General features: G+C 34.3%; 1 protein-coding gene across 1 annotated transcript in view; it reads right to left on the minus strand.

The window, feature by feature from the left end:
* LRBA (LPS responsive beige-like anchor protein) overlaps positions 1 to 27,722 on the minus strand; it is a 727,560-nt gene that overhangs the window by 244,988 nt on the left and 454,850 nt on the right. The gene's annotated exons all lie outside the window — the stretch shown is intronic.

The raw sequence follows: 27,722 nt of genomic DNA on the forward strand, positions 1-27,722 counted from the left end.
CTCCTACCTGAGCCTCCCAAGTAGCTGGGACTACAGGCGCCCACCACCACTCCTGGCTAATTTTTTGTATTTTTAGTAGAGATGGGGTTTCACCGTGTTAGCCAGGATGGTCTCGATCTCCTGACCTTGTGATCCACCCTCCTCTTTTAGATGAACAAAAAAGGAAGAAAAAGACCCTGTATTAGGTACTTTACAGAAATTATCTTAGTAAACTCTTATAAGATAATGGAAGTAAGAATTATACAGATAGAGAAGCTCAGAAGTTGTATCTGTGATCTCACCAGTGGGATCTAAATTCACAAATAAAGTAAGATTAGGAAAAGTACCAGCAACATGAATTAGTTAAACTTGAATTTCCATATGCCCCTTCTCCCAAGCCAATCTCACCTGGTGTTACTTCCTCAAAGCAATGTAGTATCTGAAATTATCTTGTACATCTGTTTATTTACTTACTGTCTCTCTCTCCCACCCCCTTTAGAATGGAAGTTACACAAGCTCAAAGACTTTTGTCCTCATTGGCATTGCCCAGAGCTATGCATACATTTAGACACAAATTAATATTTTCTGAATAATTCAGAATTCTTAAAATCAAAATATTTTGTTTATATTTCATAACTCTTTATCTTTCCCAGATTTTTTTTCAACTGAATCCCACCTTGCTGATGTTCTAGAAAGGCCATGCTTCCTTGCCATTCCAATCACACCCATGCCTCCAGGCCTTTCCATTTAGCTTTCCCTCTGCCTAGAATGTTCTTTCTTTAAACAGCCCTCATGGCTTCTTCCCTCACTTCATTCAGATCTCTTTTACTGAAGAGACACTATTGCTTTCCTTTGTCCTTAGTAATTATCACCACATGACATACATTTTTATTTCTATGTCTATCCCCACTAGCCTATAAGCTCAACAAGAGGAGAAGACTGTCCCTATTTCTTCACTTGTATATTCTCAATACTTAAATTTTCTAGCATGTAACAGGCACTCAACAAATTTTGATGAATGAATAGATAGGCACAATATAAATTTAAACTGTCATGAAATCAACAACCTCCATAAAATTATTTTGGTTTTCTGAAATCATCTTCAAATGTACCAATACAAAACATGAAACTAAAAAGACTAAACTAAAAAGTTAAGTTGCACTCCATGCTTAACTGTAACTGATGTCCAAGTAAGGACTTAATTTCTGTTAATTAAAGTAAGACATAGGACATGGACCCCAAAGACACTTTCCAGCTCTCAGATGTAAGAAATCCTAGCTTCTGTGCTACATCATTTAAATATAAATGCGAGACTTCACACACGTTTGATTAAATGTCTTCTTGTTAGTTTTAGCTCAGTTTTGCAGCTACAACTGTTAATTTTCAACAATTTAGTGAAAACTGAAGAATAAAGCCCACTTTTCAAATGGCATGTTCTTACGGATCATATAGAGGACTGTCATTCTCATCTCCCGATTGGAGCTTGATTGATTACTCCTTTTCCTTATGTTCATTAATCTCATCACCTTATCTTTTATACCACTTCATTTTAGCAGAAAGGTAATAATAAAACCCTCATCCATTATCCTTTTACTCATCTAGTCAAGCGGAAATGGTTAATAACATGCTACAAATTGAACTTCAATCACCTCATTTTCTCCTTTGTTGAATACACATTAAAATATATTCCAAAAGTGCAATTTGTTTTACAGGAGAATTTGTGTTATATTGCTACAGACAACTAAAATTAAGTGTTTCTCAGTTTGGTTATTAAATATATCCAAGTGCTCTTTTATCAATAATACTAAAACATTAACTCATTTTATTAGGGTGTAATAATACAAGAGCCTTATCTCCTAGAACACAAAGACATCTAGATTACCTAATAGTATGTGTTATAAGATAGGCTCATTTATCTTTAAAAAAAATATCAGTGATAATTGATGAATTGGTACATTATTACAAATGAAATTGCTCTCTATTTTTAAAAGTTAATTTGTTTACATGCAACCTTATCTTGAAATGCAAGCCCTATTAGTGAAGAAGTCTATAACTGTCATACAAAACAGAAACAGAAGAATGGGCATATACATAAAATAGACACAATGATTTAAGATTTTAAAACTATAACTACTGAAAGGAATTAAATTTAATATGTAATTAGACTAGTTTTCAAAAGAAAAAAGAAAAAATGACATCTGAAATCGCATAAGATTTTTATATGCATCACAATACTTGTTGAACTGATCTCTAATAGTCTTAAAAATATTGAGAGGAAAACAACTATTCTATTGGAAAGAAAGAATTTTCTACTACTGTGGTTAAGTATCTTCTATCTATTTATAAATGGACATGCTCACCAACCGATTAAAAACTAGATTACAGCAAATGTTGAAAACTTAATCAGATAATCAAGGCTCATTGGCTATCATCTTCCTACCATCCTGAAAAATATGTTCTTCTGAATCTAGAAAAAAAAGTTAGCAACTGACAATATCAATATTTGAGCACCCAAACTATACTACTTAATAAATCCATCTTTTTTTTCCTTAATATTTTTGAGATAGGGTGTAAGTTACCCATACTGCAGGGCAGTGGCAAGATCACCACTCACCACAGCCTTGACATTCTGGGCTCCAGCAATCCTCCCATCTCAGCCTCCCAAATAACTGGGACTACAGTTACATGCCACCACGTCTGGCTAATTTTTTTTTAAAGAGACAGGGTTTCACCATGTTGCCCAGGATGGTCTCTCACTCCTGAGCTCAAGCAATCCACCCCCTTGGCCTCCCAAAGGCTGGGATTACAGATGTGAGCCATCATGCCCAGCCAAAACTAATTTTTTTTTAATTAGGAAGAAAATATATGCATTTGCATACACACACACACACACACACACACACACACACACATTTGCATATATATATATATATATATATATATATATATATTTGCTTATGCTGCTGCTGTTTTTTTGTTTTTTTCTTTGAAGGGCATATGTGTCAGTTATCAATTTATCACCTCTTAGTTCCATATTTATCCTTCATTATCTGCTCTCAGAGAATGAACCTGGATACTTTAAGCATTTCTCCTTTGCAGCATGATGTTGAGCTTTTTCAACAGACAGCCCTGGAGGGACACCGCAGGATGAAAGCAAGTTCTTTCCCCTGTTTCAGTGTGCTCAACTCATTAGGCTTCCAATCAGACATTGTATAATGAGTATTAATACTGAGTGCCTGAAATGACATTTTGTCAAGTTTGCCTGACGTAAATAGGCAGCACAGTGGCTGCAAACTCAATCTCCATTCTACCCCCTTCTGTTTTATGGCAGAATACGCCATAAAACAACCTCATGGCCATCCCATTTGGCTCGGTTATGAAGATGCCCGATTCTACGATCCACAGGCCCACATCAAATATTTCTACCCCAGTACATGCCTTTTCCTATTGTTCAGGATGAATATCATATGTATTTGCCCTGCCCCTTTCTCAGAACCAACAAAGGATAAATGATTAAAATGCTGTTTTTAAAAAATGCATTCCTTTTAATTCATTAAATTCTCTATAAAATATAAACATAGATAAAATATAATATTACAAAGTTATTAAATTTTATAAGATCATTTATTCAAGCCCTTGGTTTTTCCAGAATATAGAACAGTAGTATATCAAATGTAGACATTATTGTTCACATTTGTTTTAAGACTTCTTAGTACATCATCTAGCGTTCCTAATACACAAAGCTACCCTCTGTTTTGCATAATTTACACTTTTTGCTTTAGTGGAAGGTTTTTAAGATATTTGTCATGTTAGGCATGAATTACCCCCAAAATAATCCTTTTTTTCTGTAAACTGTACAAAACAAAACAATACTACAAAAACAATAGCCTAAACATTTTAAAATATTTTTTCCTACAAAAATATATAAAAACATGATACTAACTTAATATTACATATATTAAATATGTATGTTCCTTTTAAAGAGAGAGGAAGAATTAACATTTAACTCTACTTAGCATGTGGAAATTGGAAGGGAATCAATCAATAAGCCTATGTATGCAACAGTTTTTATTTCACCCTCTAAACATTCTTTTTTTTTTTTTTTTTTTTTTTGAGACAGAGTTTCGCTCTTGTTACCCAGGCTGGAGTGCAATGGCACGATCTTGGCTCACCGCAACCTCCACCTCCTGGGTTCAGGCAATTCTCCTGACTCAGCCTCCTGAGTAGCTGGGATTACAGGCACGTGCCACCATGCCCAGCTAAAACATTCTTAAACTATATCAGATGCCATTGCCTATAAAAATGAATTTATCAATTTGATGAAGATTTAGGCAGATCAGTTGCTTAATGAGAACACCAACTAATGTGATAGAGGTTTTGTTTCAGTGCTGACAAAATCAGTGTGATAAAACTAGGATTAAACTGATGAAAGCCCATTTCTTTTTAAAATCATTATATCACATAATTAATGTTAAATAGCAATATGTGATCATTTAAAAATGTTTTTGTTTATACCTTTTATATTTTAATGATTTTATATTTAGACATAATAGTTTCAATATTTTACATTCCTGAATCTTCTCCTCTTACCTTTATCTATTGTGTATTGTTTCGTTTTGTTTTTTTAAAGACAGTGTCTTGCTCTGTTGCCCAGGCTAGAGGGCAGTGGTGCAATCCTAGCTACTGCAGCCTGGACCTTTGGGACTCAAGAGATACTCCCACCTCAGACTCCTCAGTAGCCAGAACTAAAGGCACATGTCACTATGCTTGGCTAAATTTTTAATTTATTTTTTGTAAAGATGTGGTCTTACTATGTTTCCTAGGCTGGTCTTTAATTCTTGGCCCCAAGTGGTTCTCCCACTTCAGCTTCTGAAGCACTGGGATTACAGGAACACGCCACGGCACCCAACCTACTATCCTGTTTAATTGTTTAACTCGTTTTTCTTGATTCTCTCTCCTTCTTTGTTCTCTTTATATATTTACACATACAGATAATGTCACCATTTAAACAAATACAAATTATAATTCATTAAAAAACAGTAATTCCCAACTTACTGGATAAAAGAAAACTCTATTATCTAAAGCTTTTCTCTTAGCTGGGTAATGCTTTGGTTCATAGATTAGAGAACTATCTACCTTAAAACAAAGACTTTTTAAAATTGAAGATAGAAAACATCTTGTAACATTCTATATTTCCCATATTGTTTCCTAAATAACCTAAAAGATCAATAAGAAAGAGATATTTGTTACTATAAAATACGTTCGTTCTTAAGGCAAGGGTGCTGTGGCCCATACATTTGCTAGTACTTCTCTTACTGCTCTCAGAGGTGATGTAGTTAAGAACAGAACTTCTACATGACTAATGTGGGTCAGCAGATACTATCTCTCTCCACATGTTTGAATATGAGGAACACATAATCAACTATAGTTCACCTAAAAATATTTACCTTAATATAACCAAGCCTTTACATTTAACTTCCAGGTTAAAGGATCACAAAGTATCCTTTACAATTTAAATAATTGCTATAAACAAGTAAATAGATAAATGCAGAGGTAGGACACCCTACAGAAAAAATGCACTGGTCTCCTCAACAAGCCAGAGTCATGAATAAAGAATTGTTCTGAAATGAAAAAAAGGCTTAAGAGACAAAACCACCAGACACAATGAACATTTCCAGATTAGATTCCACTTTGGGCAAAAAGTTACATGGGATATTTTTGGAGGAAAGAGGACACATTTAAATATTAAGTATGAGATAATATTAAGGAATATTATTAATAATTTTGTTAGATGATATTGTTACTTTGGTCTTTGTAGGAAAATATATTATTTTAGAGACATAAAAAAGTATTTAGAAATGGACTGCTGAGTACCAATTTATTTTAAAATCCTTCAGCATTTCATTTGTGGTAGTGACTGAATTTCAATTGTGGTTGGATTTGGGGTACAAAGGTGATTTCTGGTGCTGGTAACATTCTGTTTCCTATTCTAGTTGCTGGTTTTATCATTCTGTCCACTGCACAAAAAGTTTGTGTGTTGTACAATTAATTATGTGCAGTTTTCAGTATATAATGTTTCCATGAACAATATAACGCAAATTAATCAGCATTAAAAATATTTATATTAATTAATTTTAAAATACAGCAGCTCTGGAACAAATTGTTTGGTTTTAAAGTTTGGCTCTAAGCCAAATCAAGAACACATGCTATTTATAATAGACACACACACACACACACACACACACACACACACACACACACCCTCCCTCCCTCTAGGAAAACATCTAACCAATGAGGTGAAAGGTCTCCACAAAGAGAACAACATAACATTGTGGAAAGAAATCAGAGATGACACAAACAAATGGAACAACATTCCATGCTCATGAATTGGAGGAATTAATATCATTAAAATGGCTACACTGCCTAAAGCAATTTACAAATTCAACACTATTTCTCTCAAACTACCAATGTCATTTTTCACAAAATCAGAAAAAACTATTCTAAAATTCATATGGAAGCAAAAAGGAGCCTGATTAGCCAAAGCAATCCTAAGGAAAAAGAAAAAAGCTGGAGATTTCACCTTATCTGACTTCACACTGTAACACTACAGTAACTAAAACTGCATGACACTGGTACAAACAATAGACACATGGACCAATGGAACAGAGTAGACAACTAAGAAATAAAGCTGCACACCTACAGCAAAAGTTGAAAAATGTTGACAAAAATAAGCAATGGGAAAAGGACTGCTTATTTAATAGTGCTGGTATAACCGGCTGTCCATATGCAAACGAATGAAACTGGACCACTGCCTTTCAAAACACACAAAAATTAACTCAAGATGGATGAACGATTTTAATGTAAGACCTCAAACTATAAAAATCCTAGAAGAACCGAGAAGTACCATTCTGGACATTGGCCTTGGCAAAGAACTTATGACAAAGTCCTCAAAATCAATTGCAACAGAAACGAAAACTGACAATTGGGATCTAATTAAACTAAAGGGCTTCCGCACAGCAAAAGAAACTATCAACCAAGTAAACAGAAAACCCATGGAATGGGAAAAAATATCTGCAAACTATGCATCTGACAAGGGCCTAATATCCAGAAGCTATAGGAAACTTAATTCAGCAAGTGAAAACCAAAGAACCTCATTAAAAAGTGAACAATGGACTGGAAGCGGTGGCTTATGCCTGTAATTCCAGCACTTTGGGAGGCCAAGGCAGGTGGATTACTTGAGGTTAGGAGTTCGAGGACAGCCTGAACAACATGGTGAGACCCCAATCTCTACTAAAAATAAAAAATTAGCTGGGCATGGTGGTGCACACCTATAGTCCCAACTCTCTGGGAGGCTGAGGCATGAGAATCACTTGACCCCAGGAGACGGAGGTTGCAGTGAGCCAAGATCGTACCACTCCACTCCTGCCTGGGTAACAGAGCGAGACTGTCTAAAAAAAAAAATGTCCTTTTTTTTGCTTTTTGAGACAAATTCTCGCTCTGTCACCCAGGCTGGAGTGCAGTAGGGTGATGTTGGCTCACTGTAATCTCCACCTCATGGGGTCAAGCGATTCTCACGCCTCAGCCTCCCACAGTGATAGGATTACAGGCGTGAACCACTGTGCCCAGTGGGGTGTGTGTGTGTGTGTTGTGTGTGGTGTATGTGTGGTTAATTGAGGCTGTACCATGAACTGATGATGGGTAAGTTACTAACAGCTCCGTACCTCAATTTCTTCTGCTGAAAAATGTTAGCCATAAAAATTTTTTTACCCCAATTTCTAAACTGGGATATTCCAAGGTATTTTCTTTCACTTGCCATTTTGTGTGTGTCTTTATATTACTTTCCTTATTCAGTCCAAAATAGAGTTCCAATGCCCTATCATTAAAAGTCTGAAACATTCTGAAATAAATCTAAACAGGAGTTTTAAACCGAAATAAACACCAGTAGTCTTATAAAGTCTAAAGGAGATTCACACTATCAACACAGTCTTAAGTGCATCTTAAAGAATGCATCTGCTCTGAATAGTTAACCTGGAAGTGGCAGTGATTGTATGGCTCCACTCTAATCCATCCAAAGTAACATATACCAGAATAATGTACATTAATTGACTTGAAGACTACTCAGTGTGCTAAGTGATTTGGAGAACAGTAACTGAGATACATATACATCTAAAAGTTCACAAAGGGAAGTAGAAAAGGTGTTGCCAAGAAGACTATTCAAGATTACTTTGTCAGTACTGAAACTGTATATTTTATCAGAAATAAAATTATAGAAATATCTGTTAGAGTATCATTAAACATCAGTAAGGGAATAAAAACATTCATGTACTTATAAATATTGCATTAATAATAGTTTTTTAATGTTTGGTATCTTATTATTTTTAAATGTTTATTTTTTCATGTCATTTGAACTATATTGAATAGCTTTTAGATTAAATCATAGCTAACTTATTTTCCATTATATGCTTTGCTACTTAATAAAGAATATCACAAAATATTCTAGGTTTTACGGACATTGTAGTAATTATAAGCTGAGCATTACTTTTGCATTCTCAAAATCAGACCATAATATTCTTGGGTAGCATGCTGAACATTTGGGGTGTTTTGTTTTGTTTTGTTTTGTTTTGTTTTGTTTTGTTTTGTTTTGTTTTGTTTTAGATGGATTCTCATTCTGTCTCCCATTCTCATTGCTGGAGTGCAATGGTGCAATCTCTGTTCACTAGAACCTCCTAGGTTCAAGCGATTCTCCTGCCTCAGCCTCCCAAGTAGCTGAGATTACAGGCATGCATCACCATACCTGGCTAATTTTTGTATTTTTAGCAGAATGGTGTTTCACCATGTTGGCCAGGCTGGTCTCAAACTCCTGACCTTAAGTGATCTGCCCGCCTCAGTCTCTCAAAGTGCTGGGATCACAGGCATAAGCCACTGGCACCCAGCCAACATTTTGAAAAACAACAAAAATAAAGATTTTAAGGTATGCTGCTGTTTTACAAAATAGCCTGGCTTAACTTTGTAGTTGTAAAGTAGCTCAACAAAAAGCAATTATGAGAATGTTTATAACACATTCCTTTTTAACAATAGCAACTTATGCTTTCTTAAAAGTGTTCTTCCTTTAGAACTTTCAGGGTGTTACTATTATGCAACTCAGTAATATACATGTGTCATCTAAGTTACTGCAATTATCTAGCAGAAGATACAGCCACAGAAGCTAAGAAGAAGGGCTCTGTGTGAGCAAAATCAACTTTAAAGAACATCTTGCTTAGAAACTAGAACGTATTAACCCAAAATTTAAAGCTATTTTTGTTGCTGTAAATTTTTAACCATGTAGATGCATCATTAAACAGCATAACTTTCCTGATTTTCAGGATGAATTTTATAATGCTGATAGAGAACAGTGGAAATCATAACCATTACTGTCCTCAAAAAATGGTGGATTTATCAGTTCTAGTAAAATCTACCTATGAGTAACAGAAAACCTAACAAAAAATGTTAATTTAGATTCCTTTCCTTTCAAGTTACAAAGGTAAACCAAAGTTAGACAGTTATTGGATTTAGTTAGTTCAATGGCTCAAAGAATATAAAGGCTCAGGGTTCTATATTATGTTTAAGTTCCAGGCAGGAAGAAAGGGGAAAAGGAGACCAAAGAGCATGACTGAGCTAGCTGAGTCAGCTCCACCTATAAAAATGTTTCCCAGAACTCCAAGCTTCTACTTACCTCTTACTGGCAAAAAATATACCTAATGACTAGTCCTAGCTTCAAGGAAAGCTGGAAAAATTGGGACAGGCGAAGGAGATTAAGCTGCAAACACCGGTTACTTTCAAAATTCACAGTCCTATCAGTTTTCTTAAAATATGTTTCTGAAACTATTTCTATCCAAACCACCTCCTATATAAAAGTTCTTAAGATCATGCCAAATATAGACATTTCTCCTCTTTGAAAAACATCTAAGGAAGGAAAATATTAGAAACAGAATAAGTGATTTTGTGAAAGGTATCAATTTCAGAAGTTTAAATAAATTTTTATAGTGTCTACCAGCATTTTATGCTATTTTAATGATTCAGCTATATACTATCTACAAGAGACTCACTTTATAATTCATTTATTTTTAGACACAGGGTCTTACTCTGTTATTCAGGCTGGAGTGCAGTGGATGCTTTCTTGAACTTCATAGCTCGCTGTAGCCTTGAACTCATGGGCTCAAGTGATCATCCTGCCTCAAGCCTACCAGGCAGCAATAGGCACACACTATCACACCTAGATAATTTTTAAAAATGTTTTTTGTAGAGGCAGTGTTTCAGTATGTCGCCCAGCGTGGTCTTGAGCTGTTCTCAAGCAATCCACTTGCCTTGGAAGACTCTGTTTAGATTTAAAGACACAAATTGCTTGAAAGTAAATAAATGGAAAAATATATACAATACACATTGCATATACTGCATACTAATATACAAAATTAAGCAATAAAGTATATGTTATGTCTGAATCATGCTTTGCATGTTAGAATAATATTTTACAATTACTGGTACTTATTAACCAGCTTTTTACTTTTGAAATCAATCTCAATCAAATGGGTCTATCGCCTCACAAGTATCTCTAAACCTTGCTCATTTCCTATCCTCTGGTTTCCCAGAGACAGGCAGTATAACCAATGGGTAAGCATGAATTCTGGAATCAGACTACCTGGGTTCAAAACGAGCTCTAGTAACGCTGGGCAAATTAGTTAATTTCTCTTAGTTCCCTCAGCTATAAAACAGGAATAATAATTAGAATTAAATGAGTTATTGTACATAAAATGTATAGCACATCACACAATTGTCATTTCTTGTTATTGTTATGACCTTTTCCTTCATTTGAGATATATATTTTAAGCACTTACCCTATATTAGACATTGTACTAAACATTAGAAATTTGGGAATTTGGGTTATAAACAAATCAGATATAAACTCTGCCTTGCACATATCAAAAACATTAAATTTTACCACATTTTTATTGCTATAAAAAGTGAATACTGGATTTGTTTTCTGCAGCTAATAAGAATAAATCAATAAAGGAAAGTTAATATAAATACAAAGCAATAAAAAGATTTATAAGGCATTGATGATGCTAGCCAGTTCTTGCTTCCTGTAACACCTAGCTAAGAATCTTCTTAAAAGACAAATCCAGAATCAAAAAACGTACTTAATGATTTAAAAATCATCCAATTTTCAGAATTTCTATTCCTTATAATTATAAACCTGATAATGACACATCCATAAGCATACAAAAAAATTTTAAGGTTTCTTAACAAACTTGAAGAAAATTCTAGATAGTCTGGTGGTGCTAAAAAATTAGACCAAAATAATTTTATAATGAGGCTTAACACTAAAATACAAAAATGCAAATAGACTGCCATCTTTATTACCAAAAACATAAGTGCCCCAAAATTCATCTGCCCCCAACAAAAAACTGGAACACATATTTGTTAACTCAAGGGGCTTTGCTAATTATGTAAATGTCTATCTTTTCTACATGCAATTTCATTCAAACTTCCTCTCTTTCCCCCAATTAACAACCCTGCCAAATGTTTGGACTTGAAAAGGCCACAGCTTTATACACAATTAATAGTCAAATTCTAACACAAATTATATGTCATTCTTATCTCTGTATACACATTGAACTCCTATATCTTGTTGCCAACAGGCAGCTTACACTAGGGAATACATCCTGAATTTGTTTAATGTCCAGGAATAACATTTCACACTTAGAAAGGAGGTACTATCCATTGTTAGCTATGTGAACCGAAATTGCCATGTCCTGTTCTTTTCATTTTGTTCAAATAGGCAGTTTAGAAAATGAGTAACTATCCACTTACCTGTTTTAACCAAATATTTTCTAGAAGCAAAAGAGGCAATAATGATGTTTGGTTTTCCTTAGACATTTTTTAGGATGATTACAGAAACTTTTATGAATGGTAAACTTATTTTCTAAACTAGAAATTGGGGAACCATCATTTGACACATAATCTTACTACAAGAAAAAATATTTGAAATTAGATCGATCCCAGAAAATAAGATTTACATATATGGTCATTGTATTTATGATTGCTTCCCTAGAAAAGGTTTTCAATGGCAGCAACACTAGAAATAACCAATTTCTTATTCACTAAGTATATGAGACAATCATCACAACAAAATAGTCAGACATGTCCCAATCTTTTGAAGTCCAGCATTTTATTACCAGAGTACCTCAACAAATACCAGTCATTTCTATAATAAAAGGGCAACTAAAATATTTTTATGTATATTAATATGTACATGTTATGATTTGAAGTTATGAAAGTTGTAAAACAGAGCCCTTTTAAAATATAAACATCCCCAAATTAAGCTTTTAAACAAACAAATCTGATTGGGTTTAGTTACCAGCTTAACGCTCTTCGGTAGTCTCACATTGTCCTTAAAATAGTATCAACTGGCATCTGTCTACCTGTCCAGCTTTACTTCCTACAACCTGCCCACTAAATTTTTTTTTTTTCTTTTTTTTTCTTTTGAGATGAAGTCTCACTCTGTTGCCCAGGCTGGAACGCAATGGTGTGATCTTGGCTCACTGCAATCTCCTCCTCCTCCTGGGTTCCCGTGATTCTCATGCCTCAGCCTCCCATGTAACTGGGATTATGCATGCGATTTTTAGTAGAAATGGGGTTTTGCCATGTTGGCCAGACTGGTCTCAAACCCCTGACCTCAAGTGATCCACCCGCCTCGGCCTACCATACCCTAATTCTTTCTATTCCTCCATCTCAACAGACCATCTCTTTAAATTGACATTTAACTTAAGCCTGGAATACAATTCTCTAATTTATCTAGTAGATTACTACTCATCCTTCAGTTCACAGTTTAAATGTCATTTCCTCAATGAAGCCTTCATTTAATTCCCTTCTCCTATCCCTGCCCCCAAATAGATTTAGTGCCCAGATGCACATTTCCATGGTACTTCACACTCCCCTGCCACAGCAATTACTACAGTACATTGAAGCTTGTTGTTTACCCACTGCTGGAATGTAAGCTCTGTGAGTAACATTAAGATAAACCACATCTATCTTGCTCACTATTGAATTCCCAAGGTCTAAACATATGGGCCTGACCCTCATACCCTTATCTGATTTCTAAAATTGGGCTTACATATATCAAATTAAGGGAGGACTCATATGCATTGGAATATTCAGTTAAAATCTTATACTCTCTTCCACTGTTATAAATTCCTTCACATGAATGAAAACTGTTCTGATAACCAAAAGAAAAAAGAAAAAGTGAAGAAACTGCCATGTGTTTGTATACTATATTCAGTTTCATGTGATGAATCTAGATTTTACATCAGGTTGAATCACCTGTTACCTATATGATGATGTGAAGTGCTTAACCTCACCAAGCCTCAAATTCCTCATCTGTAAAATAGAAAATATTAATGTTTGTCCTACAAACCTTTAAGAGCTGTGATCTATTAATAAAATTATCCTCATGAAAGCCTTTGAAAACTATGAAGCATTTCACAATAAGATAAATTAACATTTTTGTTTTTAATACCATAAAGTAATCTCAGCTAAAAATAATGCATATAAACAATTTTGGAAAAACTTTGGGATATATAAGAACTAAAATGTACTACTTAAAATATAAAAGTTTATCCTCAAAAGAAGATTACAAATCAATTGTGAAGTAAATTCCAATATTATAAGGTATTATTGCTACAATCTCAGAACATTTTACTCCTGAAATTTCATATCCTTTGTGATATCTGAAACCTATCAGTTAAATTCATTTTCAATTCTTTTATTTATTGCGTTTTAAAATCCTATCCAGGGAATCTGTTATTATTCTGAGACCAGAATAATAATTCTTTTTAAAATAAATTCTCAATATCAAACTTTTTAAAAGAGAATTTGCAACTTTGTGGTAAATAGATAGTGAACAAAACAACTATTATATAATGTCTAAAACCACTTTATGCTTTTAAAATAGGCTTATATGTTCTGAATAATGGCTAAAATAGGAAATATTTTATTTCAAATTTGTTAAGAATTTAAATAAATACAAAGTTAGATTAGAAGTTATCTTAAAACAATAAGGTAGTCATTTAAAAACATGGTTAAACAATGAAAACAAATTCTTTTAACTCATGCTAGGAGTTACTCAAGGTTCTATTACTTACTAGAATAAAAATAATCTCGGTCTTTAATTTTTGAGTGTTATAAAACCAAACGTTCCAAAATTCAATCCTTTGGAAGGAACAGTTAATTCAGAAAAGGAAAATCTTTTTTTCTTTTTTTCCATCCATTTGTTCTACACGATTCTAAAATTACAGGTATAGTCACAAAGAGCATATGCTTCCCCCAAAGCTCTAAAGGCATGTAACAAACTACTGTAGTTAAAGCTTGAACAAGCAAGTCTTTTTAATCCCCATTTTTCATATACAAAAAATATTTGTATATTTTGCAAAAGGAATGCTATTGCAATATTATGAGTTTGAACTAAAGCTCTAAAATCATACTATTCAACTAAAGGTTTCTTTAGCAATATTAACATGGCCACGCTGCACATGTTACTTTTAGCTTCTTTGTGTACAACAAACTGCATTCAATTGGTGAACAAATACAATGTTTAGTATCATATTTAAAACCACTATTCAACCCTTTTCTTAATGCTATTATCAGTTTTTCTTTTGCAACAATTTTGTGTATAAAAATAAAAGCACTGGATTTTTATTAGCGCTGCCCCTTCTTTGTTTTGCTCCACTCTGCAAAGCCCTTTTGGGACACTAAGCCTGCATTTACCATAATACGGATTAAACTTTCTTTGTCCCATTGCACAAGGTTTGTTAGCAGGTTAGTCTTTTTACATTTTTCACAGGCTGCCTGCAGCTTACCCTTTAGGCTTCACTCAAAATACTTCTGTGGATTTACAAAAATGCCAGAGTGGTCTTGGGGTTAATTGGAAGATAAGTGCAGTCTTTAACATAGAGACTCATTAAACATTTAGCTTTACCACAATCCACTATCCTTGAAAAAGAAAAGTTCTAGAGACACTTTAGGAATAATAACACAGTAAAATTGTTTTAAAAAATGACTACTGGGTGTTTTATAGACTTGGAAAGACTTCATTTAACTGCCCCAAAGGTGATATAACAGAACAAAGCAGTGTCCTTGTCATCTCTCTACATTGTTTTCAATATGCATTGACTACAGAGGAAAAAATGAACAGATTTTCTAAGGAACTAAAATGCAAAATCTTCCAACCTTCTGTTGGGAAATTTAAAGTAAAAATTCAACTGAGGGTAATGACAGATAATATTTATTTGTAAACAAAACATATTTAATTCTAAGAGTTTTATTTTGTTGATTTAAATTTTACCCAAGTAAATCACCATATCAAACATGTCTATTAGAGCCAAACGGAAAATTTATTACATTCACCCAAAAAACTTAAGTACTTAAAAATTTAAGTTCCTTCTTTAATTTCTAAAATATATGCATATATATATATATATGCACACTTAAAATGAAATCTGAAACATGCCCATTGATATTAGGTTATTTTTTAGAATTATGCAAGCAGATTGTTATCCAGATTAACTTTTCCATCCCCTTACCTCCTTCCAACGCTATTACTCTCACACAAAAAGGAAAAAAGAAAAAGAAAAATGCGACAAAACACACAGACACTTGAAGTAAAGGATTAGACATATTTGCCCAAGATGCAGATAACAAAAGCAAAAGTGAAGAAAATTGAAGAGACAGCCAAACTTCAGCAACAAAATGGTTAAAGAATCTGAAGTATTGTTCCCGTTATTCTAAAAGTCTGCTATATTGTGGATAGCGCAAAGATCAGACAAGTTAAGATTACTGACCATTATCTCCTTAATTTTCTCCGCTTTCCCTCACATTCCCTCTTGCTATCTGGGCACCATTTTTCTAAAGCTTTATTTCTGCTAAGAAGTAAACTTTCCCTAATCCATCTATTATGGAACCTTTAATTGGATTGGGAGCAGGGTGGTGTATAAAATAGCCCCTATTCACTCAAAAGGACTGTAGTTTTAGGGACTTAAAGGAGAAAGGTATTGTGAAACAAAATCCTCAGGGAATCAAGGATTAAAATGTGGCTCTCCTAAATTCATCAACTCCAGGACACAAATGAATTGCTTCCTTAAACAGGTAACTTTCCAAATACACAGCATAGCAAAACTGAAATTAAAATTATAATTTTACTTTAAGGAAAATAATGCATTTACATTAATAATTTTTGGCTTTATAAATAACTTATATTTGCTATTTCTTCAACTCAGAACTGCAATGCCAGAGAGCAAATGGAATGCCTTAAACATATTTATATTTTCTCTACATATATATTTTCCCTATAAGGAGAAAAGCAAAAATATATTTTAAATCAATTCATTCCTGTACATGTTATATTTGTGCATCCTTGAAGCAGCAAAGCACTGCCATAAAACATTTTTTTTAAAGTAAAAATACATTTTGTTTTTACCAGAAAGTGTCAGATACATAATAATCAGCAGTCACTCTTCTTCCCTCGATCAGTTATCCTCTCTGTTTTCTTCATAAACATCCCCCCACCCACTCCCAAAATATACTTTGTTAGGCTGTAGTACTTTTGTCCTCTGTCCCGCCACAGTGTACACCCAACTATTTGGGATGTCTTCAACAGTAAGATGGGGATATAGCCCATACTCAGTCAATCTCTTACTGAACTAAATATATTTAAAGTGCAGAACCTGATACCTAAAGTAAAATGAAATCCAGAATGCATCTACCAACTCTAAATTAATCTCGCAAATGTCTACATACTCTGCCAAAACAATGGGAAACTGAGGAAGAGAAATGTCAGGAGAAGTCAAGCTTCTAATATGACGCTTGCTCTGTATAGTTTACTAGTCTATATAAAAAGCAAATAAGAATAAATCAATATTAGTGATTTACTTAATTGTGCTTTTAAAAACAGATTTAAAAAAAAAAACTAAGAAAAGCAATTAATTTTAAGAAAACCCTCAAAGTATCCCCTCTGTTTTGGAATCTTAACCACAACTTAATAAGTGCTATACTGACTGAACCCTTACTAATTGTCTGACATTGTGTTAACTGCTATTACATGAATTAGCTCATTTTATTCTCTCAACAACTGTATGAGGCAGTTGCTACTATCTATTTTTCCACAATGAGGAAACTAAATTTCAAAACTTCAATTAAATTGTCCAAGGTTACATAGTTCCAAAGAAAATAAGCTCTGTGAAAGCTTTTCATTACTGTATTATAAATGTTTAGTATAAGAAAGCAGGCTCATTTGCCAAAAGTCAATTTGCCAAAAAAAAAAAAAAAAAAGTGCCGGAATTATCAAAATCACCTCTGTACCAATTATAAATATTTAAAGGGTATTCTTCTTGAATGTATTAAATATACAACTGTATTCTTCTAATGAATATATTCTATGATATATTTAGTATTAATACTTTCTTTAGAAACATTTTAAGAACAAGTTTTTCAAAACTAAAATCATCATGGGGTAGTTCTGTCCTATTACCAATATATCTAAAATTTTAATGTTTCATATGTACATTTTTTAGTTTGTACTGATTCCTATTTGTATATTTTTTCTATTTTTCTAACGTTCTGTCATTCAGAATCATTTGTCCCTTTTGCCTATCTATATTGTATCAGTTGAGAATTATTTTCATACTTTGCAAAATGTATGAAGTCTTATTTGACCAGTTTTCATTTTGTTTTTATAACAACCTTTGAGGGAACATCCATTTGTCTGTCCCAAATCTCTACAGTTGAAGGGGAAGAAAGCTTTTCTGGAGAAAAGATGGAAAAGAAAGCCAACATTCCAAGAAGAGATACTGATTCCTGAAAGTATTAGGAATGAGGGTCAGGGTTGAGTACTAAATTGCAGTATCAGGGAAAAAAGATGAGGGAATTATGAAACCTGGTCACCCTCACTCCTTTTAGGCCCTTTTAACTAATACAACATGTAGTGTGTAAATAAAAAAACACAAACTAGTTTGGGGTAATTTTAATATAGCAGAGAATTAGTTTTCTGCAAATTTAGCTAATTAGTTTTAGCAAATTTCTAGCACAATGCCATGCATATTAGCAGGACTTTAAAAATATGTGGAATGGACACATTAAAATTTTATGTAAAGTAAAACTTTAAACACTGTATTAAGATTTCAAAAATAATCTTTAATTGGTCAGCTAAGGTATTTTATATAAATTATATTTTTAAAGATAACATGACCATGCATGCTCCACTTTAGGGGTAGCTAAATTATTCCTTTTCTGACACCCCCAAACAACTTCATACTAAAGGATTATTGAATTTTCCATCTAAAAAAAAAGAGCAACTATAGGGAAAGAACCAAAAATAGATCTAGGAAAATTACAATCTACAGCAAGTATCTTAAAATTGATTTAATCATTAAAGCATATTTAGAATACAAATGAGTATTTACTATTTTGAGAGCCCATTAAAATTAAGATACCCAATTACTCTTTTTCTCTAATGCCGTTTTATCAATAGCTAAGTGTGAATATAAGTATCTCAGCCACTGGTCTGTAAATGTCATAGAAAAGTATAATGTATTTCATCACATTCCATCTGCACTTACAATTCCTTATAACTTTGGCTAGGTTTCTACACACAGTGGTTTAGTTTTGAATGGTTACCCCCAAATAGTGATGAGTTAAAAATTATCTTTCATTTGTGTGCTTATTCATAATAAATCACTGTTTTTAGGGCATCAAATAACATCGAGTCTCTATTTGCTGCTTAGTAAGAGTCAACTAACTTTTAATGGAAAATAGTTTTTTAACTAAAAGACTGTATCATGGCTTCTTAATATAAGATTACCCAAATTTTGCATACCATTGGAATGTTTGATACAAACCAAACTGCTATGGTTTGACTATATCCCCCAAAGTACATGTGTTGAAAGCTGAATCCCCATTTTTTTTTTTTTTTTTTGAGACAGTCTCACCCTGCTGCCCAGGTTGGAGAGCAGTGGCGCAGTCTTGGCTCACTGCCTCAGCCTCCCAAGTAGCTGGGGCTACAGGCACATGCCATCACACTTGGCTAATTTTTTGTATTTTTCGTACAGATGGGATTTCACCATGTTAGCCAGGATAGTCTCAATCTCCTGACCTCGTGATTCACCCGCCTCAGCCTCCCAAAATACCCATTTTAACAGTATTGAGAGGTGGGGCTTTTGGAAGTGACTGGCTTATGAAGGCTCTGCCTTCATAAATGGATTAATGTTATTACTGTTAGAGAACGATAATTATCACAAGAGTGAGTTCCTCATAAAAGAATGAAGCTTAGAACCCTCTTGCTCTCTCTGTCTCACATGCTCACTTTGTCTTCTGCCTTGGGATTACTCTCACCAGATACTGGCACCATGATCTTAGATTTACTAGCCTCCAAAAGAGCCAAAAAAACTTCTATTCTTTATAAATTACTAGTCTCTGGTATTCTGTAATAGCAGCAGAGAACGGATTAAGAAACCAGTGAAATGAATGTGTAAATTAGCATATAAATATATAAACATGTGAATGGTTAAACATATCAATCACAGCCAAATAAAAAAGACTAATAAGGTTGGGCATGGTGGCTCACACCTGTAATCCTAGCATTTTGAGAGGTCAAGGTAGGTGGATAATCTGAGACCAGCCTGGGCAACATGGTGAAATCCTATCTCTACAAAAAATACAAAAATTAGCCAGGGGTGGTGGAATATGCTTGTAGTCTCAGCTACTCAGGGAGCGCTGAGGCAGGAGGATCACTAGAATCTGGGAGGTCAAGGCTGCAATGAGCCATGATCATGTTGATGATCATGCACTCCAGCCTGGGTGACAGAGAAAGACCCTGTCTCAAAAACAATAAAAAAAGCTTAGGAGTACAGTCTGATCAAAACATATGATGCTCATAAGTTATACATCAGAGTGCCATTTTAAACCACTAAGGAAAATGACGGTTAAGCCCAATAGAAAAGTCTATTAAAATATATGTATGTGTCTATATATATATATATTTTTATATACACACATATACATATAATTTATTACATCATAATTACCCCTTAGAATAGTTGTCCTCAACCTTTTTGGCATGAGGAACTAGTTTTGTGTAAAACATTTTTTCAAAGACCAAGGTGGGGTGGGGGCAGGGAGGTATGATTTTGGGTTGAAACTATTCCAACTTAGATCATAAGGAGCACAAAACCTAGATTCCTCATATGCGCAGTTCACAATAAGGTTCCCACTCCTATGAGTATCTAATGGCACAGCTGATCTGACAGGAGGCAGAGCTCGAGCAGTAATGCTCCCTCACCTGCCACTTCCTTCCCGCTGTGTGGCCCAGTTCCTAACAGAGAATTGAGCTGGGAACCCCTGCCTTAGAAGATAGAATACAAAAATACAATTTGTGCCAAGATCCAAAGAAATGATCAAGTCAAAAAGTTAAGAATATCTTACTTTCCATAACAATAACCGTGTCCTTTACAATTACACATACACAGACAGATGAGGGGTGGGAGGGGTGGCATCTCACTTCTGATACTAGATTGTGTCAACCTAAAAATAGACATTAGAGAAATTTGTCTTCAAATATGTTGAGTTTGTTTGGGAATGACAAATGAGGATTATGTGACATGGAATGGCAAGCCACTGGTGCATCTGGTGAGAGAAGGGTGAAGGGAAGCTTTTATTAGCCAAAAGAGATTCAAGTAAACTACTTAGAAACAGAGTTCACTGGTTCCAGAGGCTTTAAAGTCAAAGTAGCCATCAGTTCATTGGTGAAGATGCTATTACTGGTAAAGGATTCATTCAGGAGCATCTTCTCTGAATTGCTACACTTCTAAAGGATGTCTAGTGATAAACCTTGCCAAAGAAGACATAGGAAGGACAAGAAGGGGGCTTCTTGTGGGATTTTTTTTTTTTTCTGAGATGGAATCTCACTCTGTCACTCAGGCTGGAATGCAGTGGCGTGATCTTGGCTCACAGCAACCTCTGCCTCATGGGTTCAATCGATTATCTGCCTCAGTCTCCCAAGTAGGGCACCCGCCACCACACCTGGCTAATTTTTGCATCTTTAGTAGAGACAGGGTTTCACCATCTTGGCCAGGCTAGTCTTGAAATCCAGACCTCGTGATCTAGCTGCCTCAGCCTCCCAAAGTACTGGGATTACAGGCATAAGCCACCAGGCCTAGCGGGGTTTTTATAAAGTCCCTAGAAATAGTTCTTATCTCAGATATATAAGCAAGAGTGTCCTCTCCTTTGTGCCTTCCTGTACCTATTTTGCCAGGGTCTGACAAAATTGATTTCATCCCCATATCTGTAACTTACACAAGGGAAAATAGGGGTAAGATAGTTAAATAGACTCCCTCAAAGATTCTCCTTCCTTTTTTTCCCTTAATTTCAAAGAGCCAAGTTACTTTGCATCTTGGAAACTGTGCTGGAGCAAGGAGGCAAAACCCAGGAAGTAGGATCAGAGAGGCAAGGGTTACTAACCCTGGACAGAAATCAGAAACCAAAATGTAATAATCTGCTAGAGAATTAGACCATAAAGAATCTTATTTTGCTTATTATCTGTAACAAGAAATGAAATTATAGCATAGTGATGAAAGCACAGTGATGAGAAACCCTAAAATGTTTTTAGTAAATGAAGAATGGTAAATGAAAATTGACAATAAAGAATCAATCACAACTAAAGAAGTATAGAAAAATGCTAATATTTATTTTATTTTATAAATCTCATCCATGTATTTTAGTAAATATAATAATAATCAAAGGGCTTTCATAGATTCCTTTCTGACCTCATTTCTGCTAACCTTTTCCAAAACATCTTAAATTCTTCAACAAAACATTGTATTACCAAGGAGACTTTTCAGGAATGTTACCCTTAGTATAAGGTATTACCAATCCTTCTTAATGATGTTCTATGCCACTTTTAGAAAATGGGCTTTCGTTGCATTAAACTCAATGTTTAAGGAAAATACTTACATATTCATTCATTCAAAAAATAAGTATTTTGTTGAAAGCCCACTATGATCCAGGCACTGTTCTAGAGCTTAGAGATAAAGAAATCAACAACAAAAAGCTAAGGGAAAGGAGGATATGATGGTTTTAAGAGACAGATAACTACTATAAATCTGTTTAAATCTGTACTTTAGCAGTAATATTGATAGAAACTAAGATCCAAAGGCCCTTAAAATATCTGGTGTTACTGTTTAAAGAAGGGGAGGAAAGACTCTGAAAACAGGTAACTCTAACATCAATTCTAGGTTTTGTGGTGAACTCTTCAGTTGTTTAATTCTGTAAGTAAATGCTATCACCCACACACATATAATACTACAATGCCACTACCTACCCTCAAATTATATAATCTACTATTTACTTAAAACATAGTAGACCTTAAGACTATTCTGTCCAGACTATAACAATTCAAATCTATAATCAAGTTTTAGTAAAGATAGCATACTTTCATCTAATCTATATTCATAAACTACACTACTATGCTAGCTCAAGTATAAAGAATTAAAAACAATTGTATCTTAAAATACAAATATAATATAAAAATAGTCTCATTTTTTGAGACAAGTTTTTGCTCTGTCACCCAGGCTGGTGTGTACTGGTGCAATCATGACTTAACTGCAGTGTCTGCCTCCTGGGTCCAAGTAATCCTCCCAAGTCAGTAGTCCAGGTAGCTAGATCACAGGAGCATACCACCATGCCTGGTTAATTCTGTTCATTTTTTATAGAGATGAGATATTGTTATGTTGCCCAGGCTGGTCTCTAACTCCTGGGCTCCAGAGATCTTCACACCTCAGCCTCCCAAAGTGCTAGGATTACAGATGTGAGCCACTGTGACCAGCCTACGATATAAAAATATTCTAGCAAAATATATAATAAATAAATAAATAAAAATTTTATGGGACCTGAAAACTGAATATGGGGAAGCCAAATAAATATGCTCTCTGATAACTTTTTTTTTTTTTTTTTTGAGACGGAGTCTTACTCTGTTGCCCAGGCTGGAGTGCAGTGGCACAAACTCCGCTCACCGCAAACTCTGCCTCCCAGGTTGAAGCGATTATCCTGCCTCAGGCTTTCGAGTAGCTGTGACTACAGGGGTATGCCACCACACCCAGCTAATTTTTTGTATTTTACTAGAGATGGGGTTTCACTGTGTTGCCCAGGCTGGTCTCGAAATCCTGAGCTCAGGTAATCTACTCCCCTCAGCCTCCCAAAGTGCTGGGATTACAGGCGTGAGCCACCATGGCCAATTCCCGATAACTTTTTAATACAGTTAACAGAGTTATTTTTATATATTTGTTCTAAATATTCAATAAACTAAATTGGAAAACTATCTCCGACTCCTGGTAATCAAAAAATATTTTTGTTTGAAAATAAAACATATTTTAAACAATAACTATGTTTCATGTTTAACATATTCCAACATTTGTCTATTGATTAATGTCTAAAGCTCTATAAGGAACCAAATCATAGCTATTTTTACTTATTATTGTAGGCTCAGCATCCAACATAGTTGGCATACTGGCAGATAATCAGAAGTATTTGTGAAATGAATAATTATATATATACTTATACAGAATCTAAATACCTTTATTTATTTTAGTGCCATAACTCAGATTTCTGTTTACTTAAAAACTCATTGATTGCTTCTGCACTAAATGTGAACCTTCTAACACTATAATCTTCCCTATGAAATAAGTATAACATTACTTATAAATTATACAAATACTGTGAAAATGCAGATTGACATATTTGACATATCTGACGTAGTTCAGATTTTTAAAAGACATCTTTATGCACACACAAATGCAATTTGTCATTAAATTTACAAATGTTATAAAGTTAAAATTGGATATTCCCTCATAAATAAGTCTTGCAATGTTTTAATATCAATGTGACAGCAAAATATGCAAACGAAACAAGGCCTACAAGGAAAATACAACCTTTTTAAAAATATGTAGCTGAATAACAAGAATGTCACAAAAATAAGGCTGCCACAATTACCAAAAAAAGATAATTAAAAGGATATGTGTTATGTGCTATGTTTCATCCGGTACCCACATCCTGGTTTCTAATAGTATTCTTCACTGGAAAGAATTAAGGCTCTTCAAAGTAATAGCTGATTCCAGGGCTGCAGCAGGGAAGTTACAAGATAAGCCTTGAGCTTCTTGCCACATCAGAAAGTCAGAATGTGCTCAAGAAAATGAAGGGACAAGTCAAAAAAATATAAGAAAAAGGTTGAAAGGCTCCCACTGGCACAATCTGGAAAAATTTGGGCATTAAAGTAATTATGACAACGAGTGAATTATGAACCACTGAAAAGAAGAAAAATTCATTAGTCCATAGCAATAATAGATGCATAAATACATGGGGAATGCAGAAGTGTACAAAGTTAAGGAATAAAGTCAACTGATAAAGATGGAAGAAGACACGATATGGGAAAATGATCATTTTATAACCATAACTGTAGAAATTAATATAGGGAAAAATGGTTAAGTGGACTACATATTTCATTGAGATTTCATCGGTTTTTCTCTTGTGCTTTGTTTTTTTTTTTTTGGTCCCAAGATCCCATCCAAGACACCACATTACATTTAGTCTTGATGTCTCCTTAAGCTTCTCTGGATATTAATAGCTTCCAAGGTTTTTCTTGGCTTTCACGACCTTTGGCAACTTTAAAGAGTACTGCCCAGGATATCTGTAGAATTCCCCTCAATTTGGATTTGTCTGACGTTCTCATGGTTAGATTGAGGTTACAGGTTTTAGGAAAGTAGTCCACAGAGGTATGGTGCCATCCATATCATAACATATCATATCATATCTACATGCTATCAACATGCTTTGTCACTGATACTAATCTTAACTACCTGGCTGAGGTAGCATGTCACAGGGGTTTCCACTGTATAGTTATTTTCGTTCTTTCCTGCTGCTCCATTCCATATTGCACTCTTTGTTCTTTTTGTTTGTTTTGAGACAGTCTCACTTTGTCACCCAGGCTGGAGTGTAGTGGTGTGATCATGGCTCACTGCAACCTCCACCTCCCAGGTTCAAGCGATTCCCATGTCTCAGTCTCCTAAGTAGCTGGAATTACAGGTGTGCACCACCATGCCCAACTAATTTTTGTATTTTTAGTAGAGATGGGGTTTTACCATATTGGCCAGCCTTGAACTCCTAACCTCAAATGATACACCTGCCTTCGCCTCCCAAAGTGCTAGAATTACAAGCATAAGCCACAGTGCTAGAATTATAAGCATATGCCCAACCCCATACTGTAGTCTTTGGAAGCAAGTCACTAAGCAGAGCCCACATGTAGCGGATGAGAGTACTGGTCCATTTCTTTGTGGGGAGTATCTACATAAATTATTTAGAATCATCCTTCTGTAAGGCAGATTTATCTCTTCTCTCCTATTGATTTATTTAGTTATTTATTTCAATATGGACTCATATTTACTTCATACTTTAGGTTATAAACTAAAACTAAGTTATTTATTTTGTTGTTCAAATTATTCTGACTTTGACTACTGAGAGCTCTTTCATTCGACTCTTGTGTCCCTTTGACATAAACCCATTATTCTATTATTTGGGCACTTACGTACTTTCTGGCACTATAATATGCTCCAGGCTCATTTTGTATAGTCTTTGCCTCACCAACAGAATCAATCATTTCTCTAAGGAGTCCTGGGTTCCTTTTATTGGAACATAGTATTAGAAACTAACATTTGGGCACTGAGTATGCTCATTGCTACTGGGGTGTCATTACTTCTAGACACCGTGGAGAACAAAGCTAATAAATGTATGAATATATGCTAATCCATGTATATACACCTATCTATTCTTTATTTTTTTAATGTATTCATTTGTATCTACATTAAGCTAAATATGATTTAAGACTCTGACTCTAATCTAGTACTGCATGATTTATTCCAGCCTTCAGGGAGGGAATTTTGATGAGAAGCAGGATATTTGCATGGTATCATTATAGATTGCTTAATTATTACCAAGGAAAATTAATGCCTAGACTAGAAATATCAGACAACATATTGACTGGCTGATCAACATATCACCATTGAAGGGCAAGTGGACATCCTGTGCCTCTGTATGTCAAACTCTGATACAGACATATCACTTATATAGTATAACAACTAGATGTATAACCTGAATCTAATCATGAGGAAACATCACACAAATCCAAATGAGGATTATTCTATTAAAAAAAAAAGGAGTGAGAGAACTATATTCTTCAAAATTGGCAATGTTAAGAAAGACAACGGTAGCCTGAAGAATTGTTTCAGATTTAAGCAGACTAAAGAAATATCAAATTCTAAACTAGATTCTCCACTAGAAGTTAAAAATATTATAAAGGACATTATTTGGTCCATTGATGAAACTGAAGTACGGATAGTAAAGTATTATCTCAAAGCCAAATTTCATTAATTTGATAACTATTATAGTTATATAAATAAGATAACATTCTTCTACCTAGGAAATATTTAACAAAGTATTTAGGGGAAAAGGAATATTATGTGAACAAATGGTTCAGAGAAAATGGTGTGTGTATTATATACACTTGAATGTATGTGTGGGTGTATTTATTAATTACATATACATTATGTCTGTATAGAGAGAGACAATGTCAGAGAGAGCACAAATGATAAATGAGGTTAAATATTAATGGTAGGTAAATCCAAATACAAAACACATAATCTTTCATATATGATAAAGGTGGAAAGTATGTGATGAGGCGGAGCCAACGTTAGTGAAATACCAGCTTTAAAATATATTCCAGAAGCAGTTATTGTCTCCTGTGATGTGCTCTATGACCAAAAACTAAATGCAGAATGTCTTTGGAAGAAGGTAAAGCTAACTGGACAATTTGGAAACTAACCTCTAACTGTATTTTCATCAGTACCACTGGCGAATATGCATTGATAGGGTATATACAAATCCAAATTTGGCCTCTTCTTTAACGGGTTTCCCCAGTTCAATCATTATGAACCCCAAATTGATATTTAGTAGAACAGCATATACGTCCATATTTATAATTCAAATCACTGGCAATTAAAAGGGTTACTATCAGTAAATACTATCCGAAACAACAGTGACAATTTACAAACAGCAATTCTCTGGTAAAATTTACCAAAATATAATTCTTTCTGAGGACATCATTGTCACAAGTTTTATTATATGCTTATAAATATTATAAACTTAACAATTATATTTATTAATATGATAAATACTAATTTAAAATCTGTTCTTAATATGACAAAATTGTGTTACTCTAAAATCCATGAAGATGAGCTATTCCAAATGAGAACTTTTTCTAAATAACTGAAGGGCTAGTAACACTGTATTCCTTTCTAAACCACAGTGGTATGCTGTGGTAGGCAGAATGATGCTCCCTCCCAAAGTTGTCCACATCCTATTCACTGGAATTCATGAATATGTTATTAATACCTTAAAAGGCAAAGAGGATTTACAGTTGCAAATGGAATTAAGGTTGCTAATCAACTAACCTTAAAACAGGGAGATTAACTTGGATTGTCTGGGTGAGTCCAGTGTAACAACAAGAGTCCCTTAAAGTACAAGAGGGTGGCAGAAGATTATGTCAGAGTGATGCAATATAAGAAGCACTCAATCTGTCCTTACTGACTCTGCAGAAGCCAAGGATCGTGGAAGACTTC

This window comes from Cebus imitator, unplaced genomic scaffold (genome assembly GCF_001604975.1).
Source record: "Cebus imitator isolate Cc_AM_T3 unplaced genomic scaffold, Cebus_imitator-1.0 Scaffold4, whole genome shotgun sequence".
NCBI classification, from domain to species: Eukaryota; Metazoa; Chordata; class Mammalia; order Primates; family Cebidae; genus Cebus; species Cebus imitator.